This window comes from Anser anser (genome assembly GCF_964211835.1).
Source record: "Anser anser genome assembly, chromosome: 8".
Classification (NCBI taxonomy): Eukaryota; Metazoa; Chordata; class Aves; order Anseriformes; family Anatidae; genus Anser; species Anser anser.
The window spans coordinates 26789688-26812364 of NC_139728.1; the positions used below are offsets into that span (position 1 = coordinate 26789688).

Genomic DNA, 22677 nt, shown 5'->3' on the forward strand with positions numbered 1-22677 from the left:
TAAATAAACCATGTGCAGCCACAATGAGAACAGTGTAAGATCCAAGTTGGACATGTAATAAATCAACCAACATTCAAACATCTGTTGAAATTTATGGATGAAACACAACATTTTGTGCTGTTCATTTAATCTGTCACTGAAGACATGGTGTGTAGCTCAATAATAATACATGGGTTATAAATATCTCACACGTTTTGTCTGAAGAACTGAACGTTTAAAGACATGGTGCCAGTACAGAAAATTCAAAGAAAGAACAAGTGTTCTGATGGGCTCTCTTAAATGTTAATTGGCACAGGATCGACTGTGGGCAATAACAATTAGCTGCTACGGACAGAGAGCACGAGGAGCTATTTGTGGCGAGTAAGAACCTGGTTTCAGGTGTCTGAAATCCTATACACTGGAGCAGATGAGTACAGACTATTACAAGAAGACCCAATCCATTTGAAGATCAATCCAAAGGAGCTCTGCAGTCATTCAGCACCCTTTTCTTTACTAGCCGTATCATTCAGATCTGTTCTCAGCATTTACACAACCAGTAACCTGAGCAATTCTGATTTCTTAAGCACCCGTTTCGTTAAGGAACTCAGTAATAATATGCTGCATAGCATTCATAACAGAAGTAGCTGTTTCAAATTAAATCTGAATAAATAAATAAATAAACGATTAAAATTTCCAGCTACTGGGCCAGAGAAAAAGTATTTTGCATTGCTCAGTGGTGAGTTTCAGTGTTACAACAGGAGACTGCACTGGAGGAACTGTGTCTAGGATGGGCTTTGAGAATTAACTCAGGTGAGCACAAACACATGTACATGCACATGCATGTAAACCCAGAACATGGGCTCAGATGCTTATGCACGTGCACAAATACTTCTCTACACACTCACATGTGGTGGTGTGCCCATTTTGCCCACTCTGTGTTGCAGCCTCATGGCATTGCAGATTTCCTCGTGTCTCTATACAGATAGGAACTTGGCTCTGCTATAATTTGTGATCTTGCCACTTCCTTCTGCTGAGTCAGAATTTTGTTCTGCAGACTGACATTCGCAACCTGTGGTTCTTTGGATGGCATCACAGAAATGACAACCTTGCCAATCCCTGACGTATTCTGCTTGTCATGCACACACCTCTTACGCCCATCGGTGTGTATAAACTTCTAACCCAGCAGCTGCCTCCAGCATTGCAGGCAGAGGGACGGGAAGGGAGGGCAGACGTAGACGGTGCCTAGAAGATTTGGTAAGCTGGAGGCACCTGGTCTCCTGGAGCCTGACGGAGTCAGTTTTGACTGCTGATGGAGAAAGGCCCCTCAAATCCTGCCGAGACCAGTGTGTTTTAAGCATCTCAACACAGTGAACAAAGGGACCTGGATTCTCAAGCCAGAGCTTCATTTCACAGGCTGTGTCCTGTCTTTGGATGCAGATCAGCTCTGCACCCTGCAAATTAAACACACCGATGCACTCCAGCACACGGACACCCACACAGAGCATTTCCAGACAGACTGCAAATTTCTGCCTTTCTCAGCCACTCATGGATGAAAAAGTCACCATGGTTTTTACTGCCCTAAATATTTTCTCTGCCCTGGGCAGGTATTTAATATCTGGATGGCATATTTAGGTCTATGTGCACAGACAAGTACCTGATATGCATATATTTTCATCTTTCCCCATCAAAAACAATCCTGAAAGCTCATCACCTGGAGTCACCCAACCTACGGCTTCAGCGGTTAGGTCACGACTCCCCTTACAACGCTTCAGCTGGCGCAGAAAATGAGGAGTTTTGGAAGAGTCCAAAGAAACAATCTTTCTTTTTAATCATCACTAAAAATCGGGCAAAGGATTCAGAACGACGCAACCTGAAATGCGCAAATATCCTTGAGGTCCATGAAAAATAAGCAGAGTTTGGCAAATCCATAGTTCTCCAAAGATGTCCCACAAGGACAGCCTCTGGTAAATGGAGTTGTGAGGTGCTGAACATGGTTTGCTCTTTGTTTCCCAGCTCCCTTCCCTTCCCTTCCCTTCCCTTCCCTTCCCTTCCCTTCCCTTCCCTTCCCTTCCCTTCCCTTCCCTTCCCTTCCCTTCCCTTCCCTTCCCTTCCCTTCCCTATTGCTCCCTTTCTTCAGTGTCCTCTGATCAGTGCCATGTCTGCACTGCTGTATCATCCCCTACAAACCAACACCCCTTCCATTTTCAGTTCAGCTCCTCCCGGCTTTACTCCCTGATCCACAGCCCCAAGGTAACCTGAGGTCAGACCCGGGGTCTAACAAAGCTGTTTTGCAGCTCAGCTCCGCAGCCTCACTCACCTGAACCCCAGGTGAGCAGCGAGCACGCACTTCTCCCATTGTTTTCATGCTCTCCCACCTGCGCGAGCGATCCCCCCCCGACCTGAGCAGTCTCCCCTGACAAGCCCGAGCCTTTTACAAGCTCCACTGCCCTCTCTAAAGGGCTGCCTGGTTCTGACAGATGGGCATCAAAGCACCTAGCCCAGGAGGACATCAGGTGGCAATGTTTCTTGTTAATGGGTCCCTGGCAGACTTTACACCCTGCCAGCATCGGAGTCTCTACAGCGACACTCCACAGCCTGACCCTCATCTCCGTGTCGTCTCAGGGGCAGAAAGACCTGGTAGGTCACAGAAGTCATTTCTGAGCTATCCAGTCACCAACGCGGGATTTTGACCCTCAGCATGTTTTTCTAGTGGATTATCAGCCTTCAGCTTCGTATCTACAGCCTAATGTGAAGTAGGAAAGTATGCAGAATAATCCAAACTAATTAGAGGTCCAGCTCCATTCCCATTGATGTCAGTAGCAAAAATTCCAATGGCAAATGTCCTAAAACATCTAAACACAAGCTTAATTTGAAACACATGAACGCACATATGTTTAAGAGTTTGCTGGATTGGGACTTAAGGAAGAAAAGGAACAGGCCCTACCATAAACACTCAGAGCTACAATGTGAGCAGCAACACTCAAACAAATATGAATTTATTGTACTTTTACTGTGGTCAACAGCCTTTTTTTGGTGCTAACACATAATCCAAACGCTCCATCACCATATATGCCTTGACTTCAATGGCTTTTCTTAATTATATTATTATTTTTTGATTTTTATTCTTCATATTATCCAGCTCCATTATGCTGGATAACATACAGTGAGTGGGGCAGTCACAGTGCCGCGATTAATTCAGCCTAACCGTAAGGTGGGAGAACACACCAGCAAGGAGCGATGTGACTACAGCTCAGAGGTCCAAGAAGGTAGGGTTGCTAAAGGTAAGTGGCTAAACAGGAAGAAAATCAGTGCAAAAAGGAGCGGGGGTGAGAAGCTTGCTGGCAAGCGATGAGGAGAGGGGAAGAAGAACAAAGGTGAAAGGCCTGAGAGGGAGAGAGGAAAGGAGCTGGTCAGGGCTGACAAGCACGAGGCTGGGAGAATTCCTTCAGAGCTGCAGAAAGGTCTTTGCTTTGAAGGATTCCAGGAAAACCTCTGTTTTGACTCTGTTATGTCTTGCTGGATCTGCTAACTGTATCCTTTGCAGTTTTTCCCTACAAGTCCACACGTGAAGGCAGCACTGCTGGGACCCGGCTTCCTCGAAGCGGAAGAGCCTCCCCCGTACAGTTGTGCAAGGATGAGTAACCTCAACTGGGCTGCTAAGGGAACCGCCAGGATGACTTCCTAAGGTAATTCCTGGACTTCGCTGCTGTTCTCTGTCACTTGTAACCCTGCCACCTACCCCATGAAATGCACATATATTTATGTATAGACCAAATAGAACTACTCCTGAAGAAACGGGGTAAGGTTCTTCAGCCTTTTCAAATAACCACAATCCCAGAAGTGTCTAAGCTTCAACTACAAAGAGCAAATGTTCAATTTCCAAAGGGCTTTAGGATGGTAAGAGCTATTTGATCAACTGAGAAGGCTACATACAGTATCTCCCAGACATCTGGTCCCAATCTGTCATTGCCTAATCCTACAATCTTAAACATTTTGTTGACGTTTGATGCCTGGGATAACTGTAACAAACACTGCATGATCCTTAAAGTCTGTAAAAGTCAACATAACTCTTAAACAAGTTCATCAATTAAAAATAATAATTATACTGCAGTTAGTACTTTTGTCTTTTTTTTTGTGAGACTGTCAATGTGTGCTTCACACCGCTATGCTGCACACATCTGAGCGCAGACACAAAACAATGCCACATGATTACAGTAAATAGCATGATGTAATTATTGGATTTTATAACTAATGTGCTTTTAGAGTAAGGCTTCTACAAGGAAAAAATATGCTGTAGAAATTTACAGGACTAAATTAGCTCAATACCAGATGGAAATACACGTTATCTTTATCTTACACTACAGCCGCGCTGGAGAGTTACTGCTGGAATATCATGCATTTAGAAGGCATATTTATGAAAACACTGAATTATCTCACAGTGATCTAAACACATCACAATTTTCCTAACCAAACAATTTAATCTAATAACTGTAATTGCTTAAAATGTTTTTTCTTTGCTTCCACATTATACTTTGAATGCACCTGAGAATGTTGCCATGCAGAAATAACAGCATATTCCCGCGAGGGCTTACATTATCAAATGTTTACCATTTTCATAAGCATATTTAATCACAGTCATGTCTAGAATATCTGTCAGTGGTACAGATCAGAAGAAATAAACTATAAACTAAACAGCTCAGACCATAAGGTGAAGCAATAACTGACATTTTCTTAGGAAATGAGTTATGACTGAAAAAGAGAAGCCTTCACAGTTGTGGTGCTAAATAGGTCCAGTGTGCCATTAGAGAAAGCTCATTAATATACACCTCTGCTCTCTGCTGCAAGATCTGTTAAACAAGCTGCCTTTTATTTATAGACCGAAAAGGGAAAGAGCAGGTCATATTGGCTGCTGACATCTCAGACAGCCTACAGATGGAAAACCCAAAACATTTCATTCCAAAGCATTTAATACTATCAATAGGAAATCTTATGTCTGGTCAAAATATCTACAAGCCTTATGAACATTGTGAAATGTTCTTTCTTCCCAGCTGATTACCAAATTGGGAAAATTTTATTGAAAAACATGTCATGAGAAAAAGGATCCTGTGAGGTTGTGTATCCCTCCTGGAGGAGAGGAAATAGTCATGCCACCCTTTAAATAGCATCAATGTTTTAAAACACACTGACTCTAATGTTGGTGACATGGCAGGAGGCATACAAGGCTCCGAACTGTTATGAATGTCAGTAACTTAAGCATGTGAGCTGATCCACCCAACACAAGAATCAAAACATCTGAGGTGGAGATTTGTTTTTTTCTAGCGAACTCCTGATTGGATTAATTTTTAATTCTCTATGGTAGCTACAATGTAAAGCCCTGATCCTGCAAATACTTGCTCGGGAGTAACATGACTCATGCAAGGGCTTTTATTAAACTCAACAGAACGATTTTGGTGCATAAAAAGTACCCATAGGACTAAGCTCTCAACTTCCTAAAGAATCCCAGTTCATAGAGCCAGTTTACAGATTTAAATGGGTAGAAGCTGCTTTTTTCCCTTTGCAGCAATATAATAATGGAAGATATCTGTAACAGACAAAGGACCTGCCAATTTCTACGTCTTTTCTTGAAGTCTGAACAATTTATGTTTGCAAAGTGACACTCCTGCATGATATTTCATTTGGAAAGTATTACCTGTACTCATTTTATTATTTGTATTATAACAAAAGGAGCTTGGACTTTATCCAGATTATTGTATGACTGCTGGTGTGTAGGACATGAAAAGGTAAAAGGTTTCAGAACGGGAAGAAGAAAAATCTAGAAAAGTAAGCCACAGAATAAATGCAGTGCATTGTTCACATTGTTGGGCTTTTAGGTAATTACAGCCAATCATTTGACATCAACACACTGTACACCGGCAGTTCATTTTTCTTCCTGCTGTTAGACAGGTTGCATATTTCCTAATTAACGTGAAACTGGGAAATATTAATAAGCTGAAAGTCCTGGAAGAGGTTTTTGATCGGCATACGTCACTGAATTAAAGAAGAATTTGGGCTGTCTCTTTTCTTTCAATCCTATGCATTTTATAAGGCCCTAAGTCTGCATTCCTGACCCCCCCCTCTGGCAGTACCAGGAGTTATGGGTGCGTGAGGAATGCAGACGTGGCCCACCGAGGGCATAACAACAGACTCATTTAAGTCATGAGGCCTTTAACAGCAAACAGCTCTGATTCTGCATGCGAGGTGATTTCCACACGCAAACAGACTTCTCCGACTGCAAAATCCTACCACCTGCCTGCAAGCATCCCCTGAGATGGGATTCCTTCGCTCTCGCTGTAGCCACCTGAAAGCTGAACAGCCTCCTTGTCCGAGCTGCCCGAGCCCCCGGGGACAGGCAGATCTCCGACACGGGGCCGGCAGGCTCAGGCAGCTCCGTGGGACGTGTCCTGCTCTCTGGGTGCCTGGCCCAGGCACCTACGGAGACAGATGAGATTCGGTTCCTGGGTTTTGTTCTGTAAAGTCAGTTTTATCTGTGTTCCCAAGTAAATCTGGCGTTAAACATGAGTTTTGCCCATCCTCTCCCGAGGTCTGCTGTCACAGGGAGCGCTGGAGATCAGCGCATCAGGACAGGCACTGAAGCTCAGCCTGTCTCTAAGTAGCACTAGGAGTTTTGGCTCTTGGAAGCCCTGTTCGTGTAATTGTAAATTATCATCTGTCAGGAAAGGCGGGAATGTTGTTCTGAGCACTGAAATATTTATAGATTTATTTCTTCCAGTACCAGTAGGTCAGACACTTCAGTTAGTATTTCAGTGAGCAAGGAGAGCTTTTCATATGTTTTCCAGCAAAACTCAAAATATCTGGGAAATTATCAAAGCATCCTATCATTTTCACAAGACCCTGTTGCAAGTCTTAAAATTCTTTTTAGTAATCCTTCTGCAATCAAGTAGAGGGATAAACATTTGTCTAAACGGGGGTACTTGCATTTATTTGCTGCAACATATGAGAATGAACCAGGGAAGTTGGGGATATCTTACTATCAGCAGCATGACAGCCACATATTTTGCCATAAGGTTTTGCTAAATATGTCATTTGGAAACCAAACAATTTTCTGAAACCTCATTACAGTTGGACTGAATGCAGTATTATGGCTTGCAGGCAAAAATAACATATTATGGAGCAACAGTTTAAAAAACAGAACGCAAAATTCAGATGGTCATGTAACAAGCAAAGAAGACACCCCTTCCAAAATCTACATGTCAGTCCCTTTATTTCCTCATATGTGATTGGGAAACTATTATGTATTTGGGATTTTTTGAATAGCTTGCAAGTTATTTGAAATTAAAGAACAACACACAATCCAAGATTTGCTGCTCCAGTATCTGAAGCCAGATCTGCTTGTTATGGGGACAAAATTAAGATTGAACAAAATCAATTAAAAACCCTCTCCAGCTGTGCCAGCAAAGAACCACAAATAAAATAAAAATGTGTCTCTCCAGTTCTTTGAGACTTTTAAGCAAAAAATGTAGTTTCCTACACATACTTCAAAACTCTGTTCTTCTGTATTGGCAAGTCATTGTCTTGCCAAACTTTACAAGAAAACATTTCAATTCCAGTTTGCATCTAATGTATTACCTATTTTTACCTATTTCAGTTGAAATTACTGAAATTTTGCCCTACACTCTTGCCTCTGTCTTTGCTTTCTGGCCCACATCTGAAAGTAAGGCACTGTGCTTGTGGTCTGGGAGGACAGTTACGCTGCAAACAGCTCTGTGCAGAATACATGTCACTGCCATGCAAGGTAGAATAGGAGCTCATAAATTACTTGCAGGTATAAGAGCTTGCAAGCTTGGACTGAAGAGATAATCTGCTTAAAATAATGAATGCAGCCCCAGAACGAGGGGAGAATCCGTTATTGTTTATGTGAACTAACCAGTTGCAATTAAAAAAAAAAAGAAAGGAAAAAAAGAAAAAGAAAAAGAAAAAGAAAAAGAAAAAGAAAAAGAAAAAGAAAAAGAAAAAGAAAAAGAAAAAGAAAAAGAAAAAGAAAAAGAAAAAGAAAAAGAAAAAGAAAAAGAAAAAGAAAAAGAAAAAGAAAAAGAAAAAGAAAAAGAAAAAGAAAAAGAAAAAGAAAAAGAAAAAGAAGACAGGACAACAGCAAGAAGGAAAAAAAAAAGTCATTACAGAAAGAAAAAAAAAACACCCCAAAACTTATGGCTGATTAGCATAGCATAGCATCTTAAAAGGCCAAAATACCACATGTGTGGCATGTTACAAAAGAAGATTAAAATAAAGGAAAAAATATCCAGAGAACCATGAAGTCTCAAAACATCTGGAGTTTTATAGTAACAAGCAGGAAAAAATCAAAAACATAATTGAAAAAAGTCCACTGTGATACATTATTATACAATGAAGCTTAATGGAATTGAAAGGAAAAGAGATGAAAAGGCAAAATAAGGGGGGGAAGAAATAAAAGAAACAAGAAAAGGCATTTATATTTTAAAGATGTCACTGAGGGTTTTTATCCCAGTTATTAAAAATTACACACCCTGCTTCTGTAAGCTGTTCGTTTAACGTGTTGAGCACTCTCTTTCAGCGTAGGGCAGTCCTGCGTGCTGGGGAATTCATCTACCCTTTTGTGCCCGGTGCAGGGGCACCTTTCACTCCTAATTCTTTGAGAGAGATCTGCAAAGAGAACGGCAGAAAAACTGCCCGTCTTGGGCTGCATTCTGCATCCGAAGGGAGATTTGAAGAGAGGCTGGGCAAACACGTAAATGAACAATGTTTGCTAAAAACAATGCACACACTCAGGAATTAAGCAAACAATCCTAAACTGTTATACTGGCATCAGGCACTAGAACCAACATAACTTCAAATGTATTCACTAGGAAACACTTATTTGGAAAAGTGAAATGAAAAACTTCCCTCTTTTTTCGTATTTTTCTCTTTTTTAATGAATCAATGCAAGAAGAGAAATATCCGCACATAATCCAGCCTGCCTTTGTAGCATGCTAACAGTGTCCCTCTAAACAGGGAGAGTTTCCAACGCACCACCAGAATTAACATCTTGGATCAGATCTGTGCTCTGTTTGTCCCCAACCACAGCAGGATCTGGGACCGGCATGTGCCAAACCCCGTCTGTAACAAATACGGTGTCATCTGGCACCGCCGTCCACCCTCATTTCCCACTGTCCTGGTTTTGGCTGGGACAGATCCTCCTAGACTACTATATTTTTTTTTTAATCCTGGGAAATCCATTTCATATCTTTGTCAAGACCAATAAATAAACGTGTTTTACAGTCACAGCTTCCCTGTCACATGTCATCGCAGCTCAGAGTGACTGCTGTCCTTGGCTGATCAAAGACAGCAGGATCCTAGGGGTGAAAACTCATCTACAATTGGAAGTTGCTGGCTACAGCTAGCTAAACTAGTCAAGCACAACCAAGTTCTGTTAGAAAAGATAAAAATTATCAGCAAGATAACTCTATTTTGTTCAACCTTAATCACCTATGTGATTTTTTTTTGCAAACATAACTTTTTGTATGTGGCTCAACAGAGATTGTGAATGTTCTCACAAAATGGATAACCTTATTGCTGCTTTCTTCTCTTCTTTTAGATAGGGTGGTTTGTTTTATTTTTTATTTTTCCTAAAAGGCACTTTCCTTCTCACACTCTATCAGTATTTATTTCCACATGGACGTAACGCAGATTTTCTCCAAAACTGTTGTTTCTAAAAATCAGTTAAGAAGATTCAAGTTTCCCTGCACGTTAACAACAAGCTGCATGAGATTTCCCCAAGGTTCTTCTTGCCAAGGCAGTAGACGACCTGGTGGGATTTCCTACCGTCAGACAGGCTCCTGCTCCTTTCTGTGCCACGCTGGGCCAATCTGACTGTCCTCAAATGAAGACTGGGGTTCTGCCCGTAATCCAAGGGATTACAGCAAGGGATTTGCTGCGATGCCCATGGTCAAGCCCAGCACTGCCCCACGCGGTGAGCAGAGCTCTGTAAAAGAGCCCCAGTAAAGAACTGGGAATGAGGAACAGGCTGTGCAACGTGCTGGGGGCTTGCTATCGTGGCAGGCTCGTTACTTTATTCTGCTTTCCCTCGCCCCGAGTGCGAAGCAGAACCTCGGAGACAAAGCTCCCTCCTTCACCCGCTGACCCCCTCCAGCCTTGCCATGCCAGAACCCCACAGGGCGCCTTAACAGTGGGAGAGCTGAGGGGGAACAACATGGAGAAGAATAAATCTCTTGCTGCGAAAACAGACTCTCTTCTCTGCAAAAAGAATTTCGCATTTTACCCCGAGACGTTAATTTTCATCTTGTAGTGTTTTTGTTTCATCTTGCTTGGCCATGAAGAAAAATCTGTGAGATGTATTCCTAGGCAAACGGCTTCAAGACCCCCCGTGTTTTAGGGCAAGTCTCCTTCCAGCTTTGCCAAAGTCAAATCAGTGCCTAGGTTGGTCAGGCACTGTGCTGTTGGCAGAGCCACGTTTCAGAGTTCTGAAACACAGCTGAGCTTTTGCACATAGTAAATGACTGCCGTGCTTCACCTGAGCTGCAGCGAAGGCCCATGCTAATTTCCTTCTGGTAAATCCAAGAAAATGGGATGCCTTCATTAGGGGCTGAGCTCACTCACATTTCCATGGGCTAAATGCACGAACTTAATCAATTAAGGTGCCCGATACGCACTGTGAAGCCATTATACTGGATTCTGTGCCTAAACCCCCAGCAGAGCTGTTAAATCAAGATTTTGCTAACGTACACCCCAAAGCCCATTGCTATTTCTTGTGCACGGTGACCTACTACATCCTAGCAAGCTGAACGTGTCCTAGTGTGGTTAGCGATGATCTTCACCAAGCCCCGCTGCAGCTTTAGGTGGTGAAGTGGCCTTCTGAAGTCTATTGTGAAGCTGAGCTCTGCTAAGAGCAGACGGCGTGGCAGCAGTGCCAGGTCCCTTCATTCTCTATAGCACTGTGGGATCCTTCAGATAAAAGGCAGTATAGCAATGTTCTTTTCTGAATAGCACTTAATGTTTTCCCACAGTCTTATTGTTTACAGGGAGTTTAGCAAGTCACTTCACTAATTTAAAATAGATTGTATCCCACATGGGTGGATAACAATAACACATATTGGTGAATCATATGGCTTTCAAATGATATGTATGAAAAAGTGCTACACACATTGTCTGAAATTTTACTGTGTGAAACCACAGCACTTAGCTCCCTACCAGCTGTGTCAACAATTCAGTGTAATAAACTACACAATTGTAGAATAACAGCAAGGTTAGTTCTGAAAAATGAAAGGCCAAGATAAAAAAATATGCCGCAAGAAAAGGTAAATGAATACAGATGAACACCATTTCAGGTGGGAATAACCAGCCCTGCTAATGATATGACCTCACAAACTACAGATTCCGTGGTTGTAGGTTGCCATCTAGAAGCCTAAGAGGAAAATGGATCATATGGCTGAAAAGATTTTCCAAGGGGAAGAAGAGCAAGCTTTGATACCTGAGGAAACCGGTGCGTGATGCTTAGACTGTACCACCACTGCAGGAGCATCCCAACTGGCTGCAGACTTCGCTTGCAACAGCTTTAAAATGAAACAAGAGTAAGAATCCTTCCTGAACTTCGCTTCCTAGGTTCAGAGGAGCCACACAGCCATGCCGACTCCTCCGTAGGAGCTGCTCTAGCACACATGACGTAGCTCCTGAGGACACTGCCAAGGGACATTCCTGACATACTTGACCAAAAGCAGCCCGTGCACAGGAACGGCTGCACGAGCCAGGTTCAGATAACAAAGGTTTCACATCGAGCTGCCTCGAATAATTTTTAATATGCTGCTAAATAAATAAATAAAGAACCAAATAAAAAACGTCTTTTTTTCTAATATTTTGAGGGAAAACTGGAAATGGAACTCAACGGAAATAGTTTTTAAATTGAAATGTTGAACTGTAGCCCAGAAATGACAAGAAAATCAAATCTTTTTTTTTTCTGAACCCCAATAAAAAAGTCTTAAACACTCTCAGTAGACCACAGTTTTGAAAGAAATGAAATTATGTTATTGTCATGCATGATTATCCAGCGTTTAGAAGGTATCTGCAAGGTTTTCCTGAGAGTTATACCTCTATCCTGCAACCTAGCAGGAAACCACAATCACTTCTGTACCTTACGTGGAGGACTTTGAAATGAAAGTGCCTCAAAATCAAATATGAGCAGCTTTCAACATGTGCATTTAATCTTCCTAGGTTAAGAAACACCCTGTGGCCACCACACTAAAGAACTGAAAACGTAAATTGAAAAAATTATATCCATATGATTAAGTAAGATTCTTAAAGAGAAACATGTTGTTAAGTACTTCATTGAGAATAAAATGAAATGCAGTAAAATAGAAGCTATTTGGAATAAATCACTGACGCACATGCTTTCTATGCAAAATGGCAATGTTCAGCTCCGAGTGGACATCTGGAGCAAATTAGCATTATGTTGAGAATAATATAAAATTAAAACATTTAGTTTCAGCTTCTAAAATTAAATATAAAATCAGAGACCAATGTTGTGTTGGACAGCTCGCCTTGTGACTCTGATAGCAAGAGTTTATTTTGTTTTTAAAGTTGTTTATGCCTCCTCTCATTGTACTTGGAGCCCTGACACTTGCAGATACTATCTGTGCAAACAGCACCAGGCAGAACGTCGTATCTCAAAGTGCTGCCGAGTCCTGCTCTGGAGGTTCAGACTGAGGAGGCCAAGGCCAAGTGTGGGCCAGTGCAGGAAAACAAGAGGAAATGACCCAAAACTATAGGCAAACCTCGGACCGCGCCCAAGCCAAATCTCCCAGGGCCTGAATATGTTTTGGTTTTACATTCGCACTCTGACTCTGCACTTTTTGCCTCTGGAGAGCGTCCAGGGTTGATGTGTTGAAGGTGCTGGATGACTTGAAGGCCTCGCGAGGTTCCTCGTACCATAAGCTGAGCTCCTCCTGGCTGCTGCTGCTGAAGCTGCTCCGCTCACACGAGGGCTGATGTGGCCATCAGAGTTTCTCTCCCCGCTCCTATTGAGGTGAGGGGGAGAAGAGAAGGCTGCTCCTGGTGGGACCTGCCCTATTTGTTCCAGGGCCAGAGGCTGTGCAGGAGACTATTGCAGAGTCCCTGATTTCCAAGCCCCCAAAAAGCTTCTGTCCTTGCTGCCTCTTCCATGCACAATCTCCAGGCACCTAAGGTGATCAAGGATTTGTACTGCTCTTTTTCTCACTGCCCAGAGAGATTAACCAGGATGAGGGGGGTCTGTGGGGCTGTAACTCCCTATAACCACTCTCCTCCACCCCTGGGTCCTCTGTGTCACTGAGGGGAAAGGCAGCTGCCTTCAGCCGTGGGCTTGCCATAGCTGGGTACCTGGCCCATCCACCGTGGTCCTGTGCTTCTGCTCCCAGGGGATGCCAGGCGCAGCACTTGCCCAGACCCCCAACTTCAGGTGAGAACTTTTCCCCTAGACACCTTTTTCAACGTCCCATTTCAGTGCTCTGCTCCCCACAGCCTTCCAGAACTGGCCGGCTACTCAGAACCAGCCAACACAGCTACTAGAAAATATTTCTGAAAACCTCTTAGCCAGAAGCCTTCACCTCCCCAGTACACTTTGAACAACTCACATCTGGCTCAAGGAGCCATCCTTGCAACTGGTGACACGCCAAGCACCCCTGCTGCTCCCGTGCCTACTGCCTCTCTGAAACCCTGTGAGTCTCCCAGAGGGGTCACTCGTGGTCGGCTGGCAGCCTGGCAGTGTGAACCAGGACAGCCGGGTGGCGAGGAAGTGCCGGACTGGAGAGCAGTGCTGTGCAATCGATGAGACACAGTGCTGGGTGTGGGAGAGCTGGTGTTTTCCCAGGGGACCCTAAGCAAATCTCCTGCGTGTGGTTTTGTCCTTCCTGCTTCCTGCCTATTTACGCTGAAATCCCTACTGATCAGGGACTGTACGACACCAAGACCCCCATTTTCCCTCGCGGTGCCTAGGTACTTCTGTAATACCTCGCTCTGGTGCTGCCGTACTGCTTGTGTGCATCTGCTGCAGACAATGTGAGCAGCCACGTGTAATCCTACCAGAGCCTCAGAGAGGTCCCTCTTAGCTCGGTCAGTGCTATTGGGTTCTCATGAAACTCAAGCTAACCTTGCTTTCACTTGCTGTCAGACTCACGGAGCTCTGTTCCCCGCTGCACATCATGTTACTTCATGTGAAAATGACCAAATGGAAGGAAAATCCTGCTTGGTGCCACTCGTGGTTCCGTTCTGCTTTCAGAGCACCCTGAACTCATCCATCACGGGCATAAAGCCACTGAGCTCAGGAGAATCAGGCCTTCCTGCAGGAGATCAGTGCCCATAACTCTGGAAAGAATGCCAGACACATAACCATCTTCAGGTATTTTGCTCATGTACCTTTATGCCTTCAAATACTCTCCTCCGTGTTTGGAACAAAATAACGTCACACATGCAACCAGCATTTACTTTATACAGCATGAAAATAAGCTCTTTATAGTATGATTTATCTCCTTTCTGATGTATTTGGGAACATGCCAACCTTGCCACCTGTTCCTGAACTTCCTTTAAGGTAGCCCCGTCTTTCAACATGAAACCTAAATTGGATGTGCACAGACTTGCTCCTGCGCTTTGCAATGTAAACACCTGCACATATGTTTTAAATAGCCTCACACCTCTATATGTAAAATTTCAGACACCTGTGAATTGGCTTTAAATAGCCCCACTGGGTTTTGTGGATGGAGAACAACTTCCAGGTGCAGATGAATAAGGTTATTTCAAGGGCATAGGCAATGCACAGCCTCCAATCCGAGTACTACATTTCTAAATTTAAAGCAACACTTTAAGCACTTGTCTTTTCTGAAATTCAATAGTCATCTACAAAATGGGGTCATAAACATATTCGTATCTCTGTGTATTGTACAGAGCCTGAATTCTTTGGATTTGAATTCACAAAAACACCTTGAGATCTTTGCACTGCGTGTGCACTCCACAAGCAAGAATATACCGAGTCTTGCTGTTCAAAGAGTTGCAGAGGAAAGGCAAATTTTCCTTGGTCTTAGGCTCCAGCATTTTGTGCTTCTTCTGGAAAGAACTTTATTTCCTTGTCTCTGTTTTAACACTGAAAAGATTCTTCTGTTTTCATTTAAATTCTCCCACCACCTTCACATCAGATCCCCATAGGTGATTTCCTATTCCAAAATTTGGGTCCACTCTGGCCCAGCGTGTATCACTCCCATCATGCTTTTGCAAATGACGCTCCATGTGCATAAAGGCTGGGAAATCTGAATACATCTACGGTAATCTGTACCTTTCCTCTTCTATTTCTTCTCCAGCCACCTCACTATTAAGCAAACAGGAAGATTGTCGGGTTATTTTGCTGTTTAAGCCAGGGGTTCTGGAGTAAACTTGCTTTGATTTCACGGTGATTTATTTGACCACAATGCATTCTTTGAAAAGAAGCATAACCTTAGCATTTAATGAATGACTAGGACAAGGCTACCATAACTTTTTAAAAGTTGTGTCCTTTTATCTTTCCCCAGAAAGATAAAACAATCAAACAAAATAACCTCAACTTTCTATATGCAGGCAAATACATGTATCGGACAGTGAAGAAAGTTTTGCAGGGAGAAATAATGTCTTTTATTAGACCAACTAATATAGTTGGGAAAAAATAGACAGGCTCTCAGCACAAAAGCCCTTCTTTGGATGCAAAACTCCTTCCAGGCTGACCACAAAGAATTGAAGCCAGAGGCTTAAGAAAAGATATGTGCATTTCCATGCTGCTCTAGAAGAGGAGTCTAATCGGCAAGGGGGCCCTTGTGGCATGGAAGCCTAGTGGCCTGCACAAAGAAAAGGGTGGCCTGAGCTCCCTTCTGCCTCCCAGAACAGCTTGTTAATTCAGACTCTAGGTCTGGAGCAAGGCAGTGCCAGGCTCCCCGAGCGGGCACTGCAGAGCACAGGCACACCATAGACCAAGGAGGTGGCTGCTGACACAGCGGTGCTGTGGGGTGGGAAGGGCACGCCTTGCCTTCAGCAGAGGAGGCCGCTTAAAGACTGTCCCTGCTGCGTACTGCTCCACTTTCTTTTCTGCTTTATACCCCTGAGAGCAGGGAGGAGCTTTTGTGGACTCCTCTGTCCCACTGAACTCTCTTTATTTGCCTCCACCAGCTCCTCTCCCTCTAGGTGCAGCCCTGGAAGTGCCAGGCTCCATGGGGATGGAGAGGTGCAGCCCTTCTTTCTCTCCAGATGGTCCTGGATCAATGTCTTCAGGGGGAAAAAATGCATATTCCTCCTTATGAGCTTTCTGTGCTCTTCTCTCACTGCCAAAAGTGAGCATATGAAATAATAATTCTCTAAATTTCATCTTTGAGGTCGGTGCCTTTTTAATTAGCCACTAATTACAGAGAAGCTATAGAGCAAACAAGGCAAATGTGGAAAAGTTGGAAAACACATGCAAGGAAAATAAAAGGGGCATGAGTGGTGGGTCTAGCAGTCTTTCCTGTTCTCATGATTTTTATGTACACATGACCTCACCCTCTACATGCGATGAGATCAACAGTACAGGACTGTTCTCCGTGTGCTGCATGTCTTCAAAACATTCCCGGCCCAAGAAACTTATCTCTAAACCACTGCCTAGAATCAGCCTTTCACATAGCCTAAAACAGGAACTTCACATGTAGTAATGCCATGAAACCCACTTCTTGAAAATAATGAGTAGTGTTAACGAGTACTACATGGTGGGAAGGTGATTCCACATCTGTGGAATAAATTTTCATACCTATTGCTGAAGCATCTCTCAGTGTCACCTGTGGTAACGCTTGGTGCCCGTCGTACTGTCGCACTCCTTACCCCATGTCGGAAGCAGGCAGATTTAATGTTTGAAAGATCACAGCCTCCCCAAAGACTTGATAATCAAAAATTCTGGGAGGATGCCTCCTACACGCTTAGGCATGAAACAGGACAGGGACAGACATGGTGTGGAGAGAGAACATCCTATGACTTCAGGTAAGCAGGTGAATCGGGACTCAATGCAGTCGCTGTCTTGCTTTCATTCTGGGGTAACCACGAAAAACAGAGCGGTGCAGAAAAACAAGAGAGAAGACGAACAACAAATGCTGAGCAACCTGTGCAGCAGATTGTACCCACTGAACAGAGACTATTTTGAAATCAGAGCCCAGAATGGGGGCCAAGGAAATTATAAAAATGGTACAGGATACTCGCTCAGCCTCTGAGTCCTGTTTACAATGAAGACTGCATTACTGATTTTGACGTGTGAACCTAGTTCTGCTTAGGATCAACCAAGTCTGTGTACCTAAATACCCCATGTCAAGCAACACAAAACATACCCCAATTTTTCATTATTTTCCTTGGTTCTCCATTGACTTTTTTTTTTTTACCATGACTAACGTGAGATTTTTCCCTCAAAACTTACCATGACAAAATCACAGCTCCTCAACATAAGAGTACAGCCCGCAGGCTCTCGGAGTTAAAGCAAGCTGGCACAACAACAGCATGGATGACATCCTTGGCCACAAAGGATTACGCCAGCAGGTTACCAGAGACGCATTAGCGCAGCCTTAAAAGCCACACACACAAAACTTTGGCAAATGGTGTCAGTAACAATAGGAAATGACCTTCCATCAGGGCACAGAAAAGATGCAGCCAAGTGAGGAGAGCCTCTAAGAGCACTGGGCAAAATCATCTTCTCCCCTAGGCAAGCCGTCTTTGCAGATCAGCTGGAACTTCACACTGCAGGGCAAAGGAATCAGGTCAGTGGTCTCAAGTCTTAAGGAGTTAAGGACCCTGCAACCATTTCTTAGAGTCCTTTTCCCCCGCGTTAAAATCAGTTTTCTCAGCATAGAAAGCATTCTCTGCGTAGGGCAGAAAAGAGAAAGGGAGAAGTATATTCACGTAGGCACGGCTGAAAGGCTACTTTCCCACAGCAGCATCTGCAAGGAATATTTTGTATTATCTCCAGTTGCCTTGGAGACCCTGTGCCAACCTGAAGGGCTAGTCACAACCTCAGCTGTGACCTCTTAAACTAAACCACAAAAATGCAATGTATTTGGGCATTGCAGACAACCCATCGAGCCTGCTATGGCATTACCCTGCCCTCTGCTCTCTTCCCAGGATGACTGGATGACTCTGAATCATCCCTGCTGTTTGGATCCCATCATCCTCTCCTACGAGGCATTCAGTGGAATGGACAAGGATGCAAAAATCTGACTGGCATGCAAAGAACAAGTTTTTGGTAGAGAGCTTCACTTCTCCAGACAATGAACAAGCCCGCTCCACGGACAAAGGGGAACAGAAGGCCACTCTCCCCTGGATTATTTCGGAGCTATTCTCGAGTCCAGCAGCACACCCACCTCAGACCCGGCCGACACACAGAATCGGCCTCTTCCTGGAGAGCCATCAGCAACGGGTCCGCTCTGAAAAATGGCAGCCTGGAACCTGCCAAGTTTAGAAGTAGGAAGAAATTATTTTGCTTTTACCAAGAGCATGTAATTATTGAACCCATTTGTAGGCTGTTCTGAAAAGTCACTTCTTTAACAAAGCAAGTTTTGTGAACCCTTTCTTGTCTGAACAGTCGAGTTACTCGGCTCCCCCATCTCAGGCAGACAAGGATGGATTGGGTGCTGGCTCACAGGACTGCTCTCTTCGGTGTGTAAGCCCACTGGCAAACAGTCCAGCACAGGAAGATTGCTGTAAAAAATGCAAAGTCCGCTGGCACTACACACAATTTCAATAATGCCAAGCTCTCGCCACTTCTCCTGAGATATCCTGTCTTTCTTCCCTTAAGTTCTAGGGTTGGACTCTTAGTAGAAAGTTGACACAGCTGTCCCAGATGCAAACCCACTGACACTTCATCTGATATCTTCAAGTGACAACAAATAAACAAACCGAAAAGGTTTTTATGCCAAACACAACAGCCCAGCTCCAAATACATGCTAACATTTAAGGGAGGACAGGGGGATCTGGAGTCAGGGACCACAGTAAGTCAAACCTTGTTGTTGTTTTTAATACCAGCCGAGAAGTTGTGAAATACTGGTAAATTCTAAACCCCGAGCATAACATAACGCTGGCCAAATTTCATGCCCTTCCAGTGTTGGGTAGGTGTTCTAGGATGTAAATGGCGACAATAGCGATGACAAACAAGATAACGAAGACGTGAATTCTGCGTAATAAAGGAAGGTCATTAGGACCCACTTTTTGCTGTTGGCCACTGTTCAATAACTGGTAATTTAGCCACGAAGGAGCTTATTGCTATGCATCTGTGATTTGTCAGAAACAGTTCTCAATGGAAACATACAGTTACTGCTATTCTTTGATCTACTGTTGTGTATGGGACTTAATACTCTGTTTGTGTGCACAGCACTCCTAACTGGAAAAGTGTGTGCTCTTATAACACAAGGACCATGCGCTCTGTGATGTAGTACGCTGGTTCATTTAACTGGTCTTTTATTTTACTTTAATCCTTCAGATGGACACCACCAGCATGCAACATACATTATACACATTTCATCTGGTACAAAAACAACAACAAAAACAAAGCCCTAGGTAACCTGACAGTATTTCTCCTAAAGTTTTCATGTGTTAGACATGAAAAAAAAATCCTTTCCAATTCCAAAATTTGGATAATGATTTTCTAATTAATAAAAATCAGATTTATTTTTTTTATCCCCCTCTCTTGTAAAGTTTTTGGTATGTCCCTTTTCTTTCTGCCACAAGTTCATTTGAGAAAGACACCGGAGTCAGCTGAAGAGAGCACACACAATTCTCCCATTAAGACACCTTCCAGATCAACCTGAAACCACACTACACTTCTCTTTCTTAGCTTTAACTACGCTTCAAGAAATTTAAGGTTTCCTTTTTATTTCCGTTTTATTTTCTTGTGTTTTCCAAGTTAACTTTGCGGGTCCTAAAAGTCAAAATGTTGTTTTGTGTTGTTTTTAATGAAAATGTAGATTTCGGCAATCGCTTCTGTGCCAAAGGATCTGAGAGCTGGCACAGGAATTCGGCCTGTTGTGTGGCCACCTCTTGAGTGCCTGTCTCTGGTTTACTTATCTCACTTCCCTCTGACCCAGTAACTCTTATTTCAACACAAGTATTTTATGGATTTGTGTGTAAAAGAGGGAAAGAGAGATGTACATATTTTCGAATCCATCCCAGTATGAAGCAATCATTTTCAATTAGCATGTCCTTAGATGAATACAATAAGCCAGTGTTTTTCATTTCCAATTTGTTTTGTTCCTTGCAAAAGGAATTAAAGAGATAAAGGACGTACAAAGACTGGTCCCAGATGCAGCCGTAGAGCAAGATTTGACAATTAGTATGTTAGAAGGACCAGGCTGGCCACCATTCTTAAGGCTTCAGATTCCTGCCTTTCAATTGTATCAATTTTTCTGCTTTTAATTAAATACCATACACCAGAGTGGTTACTTGAGACGGCATCAAAATCACTAGCTGAACCCCAACACCATTCTATGATCTTATGACTTATGACTTAATGGCATACAATACCTTATTTTAACCATCACAATTCAAGTGATGTACTAAATAAAGACCTCTTTCCATTCCACTTCTAGAGGGAGAAACTTTAAAACATTAGGTATACACCATTGCATTTTGTCAAATAATGCTGCTCTTACTTCAGGGAAAATAAGACCAAAAACCACTGTAGGCGTCTTTGGCACCAGCACAGACATAAGGAAACGTTGCCACTGTTTGCTACCACTTTTTGCTCATTCCTGCTTTGTTTTGCATGCCCTCAGTTCAGCCTACAGAAGTGTTTGCCACTTGTGTTGAACCAGATCAGCGATTTTATCAGTCAAAAGTAGAGAACATTAATTTTAATAGGCATCTGTTCAGTTCAAAGTGCACATCCCACAGACACAAGTAATGGTAAGAAAGGACAGCACCATTCAAACCCTGGTGCATGAATGAACAGCCAGGGAAGAGCTTTTTCAATCATGTTTCCACGTCTTCTGCTGAGAGCTCATGCATGGTGAAATTATTATTGAAGTACTTCAAGACTAGCCCTGTCAAGGTTACAGGGCAGTAAACAAAAGCACAGAGAATGGCATCCCAATCTTTTAAGCAAATGGCAGCTATACAGTAATACTGCAGCCCACTGCCATGCTCTCCTCCTTGCTGAGCTCTGTGAGATCTCCCTCTCCATAGCCTGTCCTGCCAGAAGTCTCCAAGCCATGCAAACCATGTCCTGCAGCCTGCCACGTGCCTGGGTGAAGCAATCTTAGACTTGTTAAAACGAAAGACTCTATACAACTATAAGAGATTATTACTATTGCCATTTCCATTCATTTTCAAGAGCTGACATTTTCACAGGCACACGGGCATTCATGAACAAACTTTGGCACGCACTTTAAAAATGTCTTTCTAAGAAATGGTGACAATAAATCCTTAATTTATATCTACAAGGCTCTGCACAAGAGTCTTTATGCTACAGACGATGCAAGTGAATGCATTTGCCTTCTTAAATCCTCCACAGGTCCACAGAAACAAAAAATAAACCAAAAAAAGCACTTAGAATTTACGAACCCAGCTTGACAGAAATCAGTACTTCATTTGCCTTTAAAGCTGCATGTATTTTAGAACATCTGAGATTATATAGGCATCACATCCACATAGTAGGTGCAGACGAGAAATGTCTGCTAAATTTTGAAAAAGTATGTCTGGATAATGCCTATAAATCCATACAGTAACACAGAGAGAGAGAGAACATCTGATTATCCAAACATAAATCTTTGCCGATGAACAGCATACAGTGTACCCCTAGTATTTGCTGACACAACCTGGTAGTGCTTTCTCCTCAGCATCACCTACAGAGCAAAGCCAGATTTCCAAAAGGAAAGAGGAAAAAACTATAAGGAGGGTCATAATTCATATTTAAAAAAAAAAGAAAAAAAAAAAAAGAAAAAAGAACCCAGCAAAGCCATCCTACCTCTGCCTTCTCTGTGTGATGTCCCATAACACTGGGAGTCAGGGGGTGTGTTTTCTGCTCCAGCAAGTGTCACGTAGGTGAGCTGCACTGAGCAGAAGCCATCTGTATTTGTCACATATACCAAGGCTGAAGTTTGCCCACGAAAATGAACACTATTAATGAACCACCTTAGCCATGATTTTTCTAACACCTCCCCTGTACCCACAGCCTGGAACCACTTTGTTTTAGTCAGCTATTTTATATCCACAGATAACATCCTCACACTGCTCACAGCGCTCAGTGTCGAAACAAGGCAAGCCCTGAGCATACCTGGGGTAGGTAAAGGTAACTCGCTCCAAAAATACTCCCTTAACTGTGGGGATGGACCTTCTCACCTTGTCAGCTATTCTGAAGGTGGTGAAGGCAGTGAGGAGGCCGGCAGAAAATGCCGAGTGGCCTTTGCCAGCTCCTGCCAACTGGCTACGGATGCACTGCAGGCTCTGTGACTCATCTATTTTCTCATTCTGCCTCACATTAACTTTTTCTTCCATGTTTTCCAGATGCTTGTGCTTACCTGAACTGCATGTTCTGGAAGAGAAGAGACAAGTTGTCAGAAGGGAACTTTAGCCCTGGGTTCACTGAGCTTTGGGCAGGCAAGTTAATACAACAACGGGGATGGGGGAGCAGTGTTAAACAGCCGGGATTGGAGCACGTATCTGCAGTTCATAGAATCATAG

At 43.2% G+C, this 22677-nt stretch overlaps 1 protein-coding gene across 10 annotated transcripts in view; it reads right to left on the minus strand.

Moving 5' to 3' along the window:
• Nucleotides 1-22677, minus strand: part of GLIS1 (GLIS family zinc finger 1) — a 192635-nt gene that overhangs the window by 39356 nt on the left and 130602 nt on the right. The gene's annotated exons all lie outside the window — the stretch shown is intronic.